Below are 10,928 nucleotides of genomic sequence, written 5' to 3'. Positions count from 1 at the left end.
CCCTTTGCCATTCCATAGCTCCATGTTTCCTTGGTGATCCCAGTGTTCATAGCCTGCCAGGTCCACTTTGAGCCATTGCCACTCTGCATTCCTTTTACGTTGTTGATAATATCCTTTTTTCTTCTTCTCCCTACAAAAGAAGAAAGTGACTTATTTTCTCAGGGTTCTGAGTTGGCAGAAGTTACTGCAAGTTTTAAAGCTGTATTTACTAGCAAGAGAGTCTTATTGTCTTAAGTAATGATTAAATTTTGTGCCTTTAATCACCTTGGTTTTTGTTAGTGGTTTTTTCCATTATAAAACTGAGCCTAATTTTAGTTTCAAGATGATTTCAGAATATTATTTTAAGTGTTACTCAGTGTTCTTTCTATCATCTCATAAATAATAATGATGGGTATCCTCAAAGATTTTTTTAAAAAACATTTTTCTTTTCGGTAGTATTATAAATTTGCTCAACTTCTCCAAAAAATTTGTTGTTGGCAGATTCTTATTTACTGAAGTCATATTATCAGAATAAAGTTCATCAGTATATATCCCATAATTTTCATTTATCCTAAAATATGTGTAGAAGTATAGTAAAGACATATTAACTCCTTATTTTCTCCTCTTTTTCTCTTGATATTTTAATTTAGAAATAAGAAAAATTATGCAAGCATTTCAATTTGGGCCATTGCTACTCTCAGCTTAATTAATATTTGAGATTATTTAATTAACCAGATACTTACTACCTAATATGTGCAAGGCAGTGGTAGACATTATAAGCAAATAGATAAGTATATTGCAAGGTGGCTACTATTAAGTTCACAACAGTGATTCATCCTGTTGTAATTTTCTACAATAATTAATAGAAAAAAAATATTGGACTTTAGCTCTCCTAGGAGTTCTTTATTAGACACAGCCAGAATTGAAAAGACACAGTCTTATAAATAAGAATTTATTTAGAATCAACTATACCCCCAATACTAGGAAACAGGAAATAGAAAGATAAAACATGTTCCTTTGTTTATAAGTCCTTATCTTTATACAATTCAGGAGACATAGAGATTGAGGCAGGGAATATAGATTTGGAAGTTAGCTGCATATATGTAGTAGCTAAAGTCACTGAAGTTAACAGTATGGTGGTTCCTCAAAACTTAATCATGGAACTACCATATGATTTAGCAATTCCACTTCTGGGAATATAGCCAAAAGAATTGAAGGCAGGATCTCAAAGAGATATTTGCACACTCATATTTATAGCAGCATTGTTCACAATAGCCAAGTAGTGGACACAGCCCAAATATCCATCCAAAGATTAATGAAAACAAAATGTATATGCATACAGTGGAATATTATTCAGCCTTAGAAATAAAGGAAAATCCTGTTACATGCTACATGAGTGAACTTTGAGGACATTATGCTAAGTGAAGTGAACTGGTCACAAAAAGAAAAATACTGTATGATTCCACTTACATGAGATATATCGAGTAGTCAAATTTATAGAAACAGAAAGTAGGATGGTGGTTGCAAGGGCGGCGGGGGGTAGGGAAAATGGGGTCTTGTTATTTAAAGGGTATAAGAGTTTTAGTCATAAAAAATTTTAAAAAAAGTTCTGAAGATCTGTTACACAACAATGAAAGTATACTTAAACTACTGAAGTATATATTTTTTAAAAAGTCATCAGAGTAGATATTTTCCAAGAGAATGTGTGGAAAGTTGTCAAGAAACAGTAGGAAGTTGAATATTTAAAGAAACAGGCAGATTAAGAGATGCATTCAAGAGGCTGACAAAGAGAGGGGAGAGAGGAAGCATAAAATTAGAAGATAATGGTGTCAGGTAATCCAAGGGAAGGGAGGATTTCTATTCAAGTAGGTTGTGGTGAACAATATCCAATCTACTAGAGAGTTCACATAGGAAAGAAATTTTAAAAAGCCATTGGGATTTACAGTTAGGAGGCCACTATGAACATTATTGAGTACAGACAGGTTCCTTGTTATCATGTAAGCCAAATATCTTGAGGATTGAATGGGACTTAAGAAATATAGTAAGGGTAGCAGACTCTTTCAGGAAGTTGAGGATGAAGGAAATCCAAGAGCTGTAGTTTTATAGGAAGGTAGTATTAAGGGATATTTCTTTTTTTTTAATGCAGAAAATCTGAGCATGTTTTCCAAGGAAGAAGAAGAAGAGAGAAATATTGAGGAAAGAAGAGAGGCCTCTGAAACAAACCTAAGGAGCAAAATCCTATGTTTGCTTTTGGAAAACTTTGGTTATCCACTGGGATAAGAAGAAAAGATTGCTGAGTGTAGGATGAAAAGGAGAGCTGTAATGGAGTTCAGACATCCTGCCCTCTACTTTTGCTATAAAACATAGGACTTGATCATCTGGGAGAGAGGAAAATGGCATGGATTAGTGGCTGGAAGACAGTAGTATATGTTTGACATAGCCACTTTAGGAAATGGGTATGTGAGCCAACTAGCTGAGGTTAGAAATCATAAATAATGCAGCAAATTAGAAAGTACAGTTACACAATTTTCTTGGCTGCTCAAGAGCAGATCAGAAAAAGCAGATGGTTGAGTTGATCCTCATTCAGAAATTGGCAGAAGAGATGCTATGTAATAAGGTCATAGAGTGGAAGGAATGTTAAGGAGAAAGTGATTGAAACAACTGACCTCATAAACAAACTGGACAAGGAAAGGGTCAAAAAACAAAATGAGCAAGGAGCTAACAAACTAGATGAGGGATGAGGTCAAGAAGACAAGTGCTTTTTAGAAGTTGTAAGGACATGTTCAAAGAGAATTAGAATAGGAGATGTGGGAAGATTTGGGACTGGTCATAGTATGAGATATGTGAGTAGAGCCATTATGAGTAAAAAGAAGATCTAGTATGAGGCCATGGGAATGTATAGCTGCAGTGGCGGGTGTCAAGGAATTTAAAAACTAGTGTGTTGCCTGGGCGGCGTGGCTCAGTGGTTGAGCATCGACCTATGAACCAGGAGGTCATAGTTTGATTCCTGGTCAGGGCACGTGCCCCTGTTGTGGGCTCAATCTCCAGGATGGGGCATGCAGGAGGCAGCCAATGATTCTCTCTCATCATGGATGTTTCTATCTCTCTCTCCCTCTCCCTTCCTCTCTGAAATCAATAAAAATATATTTAAAAATAAATAAAAACTAGTGTTGTATGACTATCATATTTTGACAATAAAGGTAACCCAAAATGATAAGACTCATAGCTGAGAGAAATAATCCATAACTCTGTACTCAAATCTTTAATCACTGTGAAAGTGTGATATGAAGGTCAGCAAAAGGTAGAGTTGTGGATGGGGAGAGAGTGATGTTTCGAGAGTATGTGAACTTCAGAGGAGGGGCAAAGAACCATAGTCTCAAAACCATGAATGTCATGAAATAGGAATCACCTTCACTTAATAGGACCAGTGTGGTCAGGAGGAAGTTGGGTTTTTATTATGGAAACTAGAAGCCTAGTGAATGAAATTCGTGCATGGGAGGGAGGGGCCCCTCAGCCCAGCCTGCGTTCTCTTGCAATTCAGGACCCTCGGGGGATGTCGGGCCTAAACCAGCAGTCAGACATCCCTCTCGCAATCTGGGACCCTGCATGCACCAGTGACCATACTTTTCATACAGGTGAAAGGCATCTTGCTGTTGTATGGGCAGCTACACTTTTTTTGCCCTGATTATAAAAAGTAGTACATAACATGATCCTTCTGAGGCAGTAGTACCATTTCCCCATCTTAGGGGTGGAAAACTGAAGCAGAGAGAAGTTAAGTAATTGGCTTTGTCACACAGTTATAAGTGTCAGAATCAGGGCTGACCACAAGATGTGCAAGCCAGAGTCCATGCACGTCATTGCTGCATCATCCTGTTTTTTTCAGTGTTAGAGTAGCCTTGCCAGGTTTTAATTTTTAAATCTAAGAGACTGTTCCCAATATATAGGGTAGGGTCCCTAGGGCCATCTGTGGGGTGACCGGCGGGCAGGGCGATTGGGGAGCCCCCACTGGCACCCACCTTGGCTGGTGGCCTGGCACTGCCTGCTGGCTGGTCCCACCCCCCAATGACCGCCACCAATCGCCTCCCTCTTGGGGGGCAGTGAGCATCATAGCAACCAGTCATTCCTCCATTCAGTCGATTTGCATATTAGGGTTTTATTATATAGGATAAGATCAAAATATTTTTAGGGAGTTCAGCTGGTGTGGCTCAATGGTTGAGCATTGACGTATGAACCAGGAGGTCACATTTCAATTCCTGGTCAGAACACATGCCCCAGTTGCAGGCTTGATTTTCCAATTCCTGATATGGGCATGTAGGAGGCAGCCAATCAATGATTCTCTCTCATCATTGATGTTTCTCTCTCTCTCTCTCTCTCTCCCTCTCCCTTCCTCTCTAAAATCAATAAAAATACATTTAAAAATAAAGATTATTAGGAAAAGGTTAACAGTAAAGGAAAGTTTATTAGCAAAAATAAAGTGATGGGATTGGTAGGAGAATCAGCAAGCTGAGTTGAATGGAAGAGTGAGAGCAGTGAAAAGAAAAAGGTGACTAAAGGGACATATGAGGGAAATGGCATGGAGAAGTACACAAGAATTACAGGAAAGTGAAAGAAGAAATGTGAATGGAATTATAATGCTAATTTTTGGCTGACTTGTGAGAGATGAAGCAAAAGAAATTGAGAGAAAAAGTGATGTTAATACAACCAGAACACTAATTATGCCTGAATATTGTACGGGAGAGATAAAGTAAAGTATGGTGACATAAATAAAATGAAAACACTAAATTTTTGTGGGGAAGCACGGGACTTGGTTGGAATGTCTGTAAGGAGGATTCTCAGAAAGGTCAGGGGCCTCTGGGGGGACCTTGACAAAGGTGGCAGCCCCTACCTTGACTTTTCCAAACAAGTCTGAACCCCCAGGTGTTTACTTAGACATGTCCTTGCTTAAAGGACACGTGTGCTTTCTCAAGGATACTTAGCCTACTGAGTGTATCTAGAGGTTAATTTTAGTTCAAGCTGTTGTTACAATAAAAACCTAAGGAGGCAGACAATCAAGGCTTTTTTGGCTCCTGATGCCAACTAGCCCCTTAGCTTCTCTTTCACAAAAATGTGTGTCAAAGTAATCATTCATCCATCGTTCAGGGTCTGCCAGTCAGTACCAGCAAAGTGGTGCCCCATGTGAGTAGACGAGTGGTGCCCGCTGTGTGAGGATCAAAGAACGAAATGAAATGCAATCAAACCCTCGAAAATGAAGAGTAAGAAAATGGAAGTAACTGCTCAGTAAGTCATTGGAGCCACTTGGATTTCCACGTTCGAGGAAACTGTTTCTCAGCTAAGGAATTCACTAGCTCTGTTATTCTTCTTAGAATGTAATTACATTTTCCATTGGAAAACTAAGCCTATTTCTGAAAGTAAGGAAAGAAAAGGTTTTTCCTGTATTTGCCTAGGAAGCAAAGGTTTTATATATAATATTAAAATGACTATGTTATGTTAATCAGGAAGTTGATTACTTTAAATGAATAGATTATTTAATACTGTTTAATAATAATAACATCTCTCTATATAAGCAGTTAATATGCAAATTAGCCGGGCGTTACGACCAGCTCGAGGAGGCTGCATCACAACCACTCAGGAGGAGCTATGTGTGCAGATAGGTGGGAGCCCCAGTGGACACACACACACACCAGGGGTGGGGGTGAGCTCCGAGCGGCCAGGTGGCACGACTCGGAGCACGCCCCCGGTGGGTGGCGGCAGCGGCTGGAGCGAAAGAGTCCCGGTCCCAGATGCCTGGTGGTGGCTGGAGCAAAGCAGCCCGGGTCCTGGGTGCCGGAGGGAAACTGGTGCCAGCAGCCAGGGGAAGGAAGGCCTATTGTTTCACGAATCTTCGTGCGTCGGGCCTCTAGTATAATAATATAATATATTTGACTACCTTCCCAGGGTTTAAATTTTAGGATTTGCTTTCTCTCCTTATGAAAGAAAATTTTATACTTAAGGTATATGGAAAGCTCTATCAAATAAGGAAATAATTATATTCTATTTATATATGCATGTTAAATAGATTCTAATATGCTTTCATTTATAACTAATTATTATAAGTTATAATATTGTAGAGTATTGTGTTTTACAAAAAGGACCAGATTTCATGTCATTTATATTACACTATAAAGTATCTAGATTTATAGAAATACTAGCAAGAAAAAATCAGAAGAAAAAGAATTAATTATAGGACTAAATAAACTAAAAATAATTATAATTTTGGTAATTATTGTTCTCATGGCAATGTGTTTATTTGCACGAATTCAATAAGAATCTGATTTCTTCATAACAGGACATAAGTTAGTTTTCAATTATAGTTTTACTAGAGGCCCGGTGCACGAATTGGTGCATGGGTGGGGTCTGGCCAGCCTGCCCTGATTGGGGCTGATCGGGCTGGGCTGGCTTGGGGGAGGGGCCGTGGGTGGTTGGCTGGCCATCCCCGCCCCCTATCAGGTTGGGGGGCTGATCAGGGGCAGAGCTGGTTGTAGGGAGGGGCCTCGGGCAGTTGGCAGGCTGGCCCCACCCCTGGTCGAACTCCCAGTTGAACTCTCAGTCGAACTCCTGGTCAAGGGGACAATTTGCATATTAGCCTTTTATTATATAGGATTAACTAAAACTTTGCTGGAATGTCATGTTTGAAAAAAAGACATGCCAGGACCCTGGATGTCACCAGAAAGCTCTAAAGAATAAAGATTAACTTTGAAGCTGATAAGCCCCTTAGATAAATAGCCTAGTACCTTGCTAGGTCATGTAGTTCATGGCAGTCTTTCCAGATAAGGAATGAAGGTTGCTTTCCTGAAAGATGGCATGAAAGAAACCTCAAGACACCTGTAGGGACCTCAACTTGAGGAATGCAACCTAATTCTGTAGAATTTGCAGGCAAAGCCTGATGGCAACTGTGTAGCTTGGCTTCTTTGCCCTGGGAGTAAACTTTCTCATAAATTTTAAGCAAAGCATATTTTTTTAATAGCCTATATGATCAACTGTTATTCTTGTTGTGTTCATACAAACAATCAGGCCAAATTATAACTAGACTTAATACAATAAGTAAATTAGTTTTTAATAAAAATGAGAATGATTTTAGGGAGAAAAATTGTTTCAACAGGAAATTATTAGAAACTGTTCTAACTTTTGCCAATAATACTAAATTTTATAACACAGTTTGTCTCCACCAGATTACAAGCCCTACTTACAACTAGGGAATAATACCTCTAGGCATCATTACCACCTCCTTCTGTACCCAGGCCTCATTGTCCCTCTGACAGAGAGCAAGGATCTCTTGGCTCTGAGAAAAACCTTCAACCCACCTCAGGACGAAGTAACTACAGAAGAAACCGATGTCTCCTTTCCCTAAAAAAATTCAGAGCCAGGATCCTTGAGGGGAATATAATAGACAATTAGACAGACATGAGCAAAGCAAGGACAATAGGCCAACTAGATGAGAGATAGACTTTAAGACATACTTCTCACCACTCCAACTACTCTGAAGCTAGAAATAAAGGAACCTGTGTAGAACAAACCTTTCATCATAACTAGTTAGAAGAAATTTATAGTTTTCATATAATAGAAGGTATGAGATAAAGGAAAAAAAGTGAAGTATACAAACTGAAAAGGTATGTATAAGTTACAAAAAATATGTGTAAATTGCAAAAGGTATGTATAAATTATAAAAATTACAGAGGGTCTATACAAGTAAAGAAAAACTAAAATTAAGGAAGTAAAAATTATAAAAAGAAATATAAAGAAAAATATATAGCAGGAAGAAAGGAAATTAGAATAGGAATACTTAAGAATAATTGTGAAAGTTATCTACACTAATAAAAGAGTAAGATGCAAATTGACCATACCTTCACGATGCCCACCAGCCAATCAGGAGTGAGTATGCAAATTAACCCAACAAAGATTGCAGGTTAATTTGCATACGCAGGCTCCGAGCAGCCAGAGGCAGGGTGGAACACAGGCATTCCACACTGCCCCAGCCGCTCTGGGCCTCTGGGCAGCATGGGAAGGTGGAAAGGCGGCTCTGGCCAGAGCGAAGGCGGTGCCAGCAGCCAGGGGAAGGAAGACCCATTCGTGAAAGAATCTTCGTGCATCGGGCCTCTAGTAAAAATATAAAGGTCATAAAAAGTTTATAAACAGAAATCTTAAAAGAAATTATAAGTATACTGAATAATAAATCTGATAAATAAAGCACCTAAATTAATCTGAAAGATAATCATATTATTTTAAATCTTAGAACACATATACTTATGTAAATAAGGGATTAAGTTTCTCATATATGAATAGGGGGTTAAGTTTTTCTTAAAGTTTTCTTTTCAAGGCCTGTACGAAGTAATTAGAAAGATGACTCAACTGTGAATCCAGCAAGCAAAACAGATAAGCATGGTCAGACCGACCCACCAGGAGTCAACATCATCTCATCAACATCATCTCATCGCCTGACAATAACTAATGTCTACAAACCCCAGGCCTACTCATAGCTACATTCCTCACCCTACCCTCTTCCCCTTTATAATCCTGTCCCCTACACCTTGCTAGAAGGTAAGATTTAATGCTTGTAAGCACCCTGTCTTCTTAATTAGATTAGCCATTGCTATCATTGTAATTCTCTTTGTTTTTCTTATAGTCTACAAAATCAGAACTCGAACAGTGAACACGCTTCACGGACCCCGACCTTCCAAAGCAGAAAGTTCGCCACCTCCCTCTGTCTCCTACAGCCAACAAAACAAAAATGGGGGAGACGTGGGGAAGCACGGGACTTGGTTGGAATGTCTGTAAGGAGGATTCTCAGAAAGGTCAGGGGCCTCTGGGGGGACCTTGACAAAGGTGGCAGCCCCTACCTTGACTTTTCCAAACAAGTCTGAACCCCCAGGTGTTTACTTAGACATGTCCTTGCTTAAAGGACACGTGTGCTTTCTCAAGGATACTTAGCCTGCTGATTGTATCTAGAGTAAGGTGACCAGATTTTAACATTGGTAAAGCGGGACACCATTGACTCGGGGTGGGGGGAGGGGGTTTCTTTTTTTTTTTAAATATATTTTATTGATTTTTTACAGAGAGGAAGAGAGAGGGATAGAGAGTTAGAAACATTGATAAGAGAGAAACATCGATCAGCTGCCTCTTGCACACCCCCTGCTGGGGATGTGCCCACAACCAAGGTACATGCCCTTGACCGGAATTGAACCTGGGACCCTTGAGTCCGCAGGCAGACGCTCTATCCACTGAGCCAAACCGGTTTCGGCCCGGCGAGGGGGTTCTTGATTAAAAATTTGGTCTATATTGTAATCGCTTTTGGTTTTTTTAATAAAAGGAAATTCACTTCTTAGATCATCGTTGAATTTGCATCCTCTTTTCTTACTCATTATGTTAAAAATCTAAAAAAAATAATTTAAAATTATATTATAAATTATTATATACATATTGCTTAAAAACACAGTAAGTAGGTACATAATTACATGAACATATTTTATTGTTAGTTTATAAATTAAATTAATTTGATTGTTATAAAGTAACTATATTTTAAAAATTATTTTAATCTTATATTTCTTTCTAAATAATAACAATACTAACTTGTATTATTTTTCCTCTGAATTTGCCATAACGTAAGTCGTAAGTGTCACTGTCAAGGCCGGCGCTAGACTTTTTGCCGCCACTATAAAATATAAATAATACGAGTACTATCTGCTAAATTCAAGAAAATTTATATATTTATGAAATAAATAAATTACTTATCTAAATTATCTGAATAGCTGATTTGTAATGACATCACTTGTTTAACTAGCTTACTAGCACGCAATACGATGTGTATCGTCTGAGAGACAGTTACAAAATGTTTTCGTCGTTGCCAATCCCAAAAAATGCCATTGTTCATTAAGTCCAAACAATGGTGGTCGAATTCTAACAACTGATCAACAATGGGAACTTTGATAAGCAGTTCTCGATAATCAGTTCTCAACAATTATTTGTAATTATTAAAGTTTAACATTATAAAATTAACAAAAATAATATAAAACTCATATCCTGGCTAAATAGCCACACAGCTGCCAAAAACCGTATATCCCCTTCCCGTTCTCCCGCCGTTCCCTAGCTTGTCGTGCATTCTTTCCAAAAATCGGGACTTTTTTAAAACGCCGAGGGACGCGGGACAAATTGTTAAAAATCGGGACTGTCCCGCCAAAAGTGGGACGTCTGGTCTGATCGGTTTCCAACAGTCGAGCTTATTTTTCTGTGCTTATTCCCTTTTGTACAGTATCTTCTTTGAAGAGGTGTCCATTCAAATTCATTTTTTAAAAATATTTTTTATTGATTTTAAGAGAGAGGAAAGGAGAGAGGGAGAGAAAGAGAAACATCAATGTGAGAATGGAACATTGATTGGCTGCCTCCTGCATGCTCCCTGCCAGGATCAAGCTCACAATCTGGGTATGTGCCCTGACCGAGATTCAAGCTGACAACCCTTCAGTGCACATGACACCCAACCAACTAAGCCACACCAGCCATGACTCCATTCATATTCTTTGTCCATTTTCTAACTGGGTTATTTGTCTTTTCATTGTTACTTATAATAGTTCTTTATATATTTTTGATACTAGATCCTTCTCAGTAAATGATTTCAAATATTTTCTCTCATTGTGTGGGTTGTCTTTTTATTTTCTTGGTAATGTCCTTTGAATAACAAATTTTTAAATTTTAATGAAGTCACAGTTTATTTCTTTATTTTTGGTTGCTGTGTTTTAGGTGTTGTATCTAAGAACCTAGCATGTTTATAAATAACTCCCCTTCCCTCTCAAAAGTTTCTCAGTAAACAGCAAATTATATGGATACTCTACTAATAATAATTTCAGAGATAGGTCATTAGAAGGTCCTGGGCAGGTGGATAAGTAAATACTGACTTATTTTATCCTTGCCTCATAATAGTC

The sequence above is a fragment of the Eptesicus fuscus genome, chromosome 5 (genome assembly GCF_027574615.1).
Source record: "Eptesicus fuscus isolate TK198812 chromosome 5, DD_ASM_mEF_20220401, whole genome shotgun sequence".
Taxonomy (NCBI): domain Eukaryota; kingdom Metazoa; phylum Chordata; class Mammalia; order Chiroptera; family Vespertilionidae; genus Eptesicus; species Eptesicus fuscus.
The sequence above is the reverse complement of the archived record's forward strand: the minus strand, read 5'-3'. Positions refer to the sequence as shown.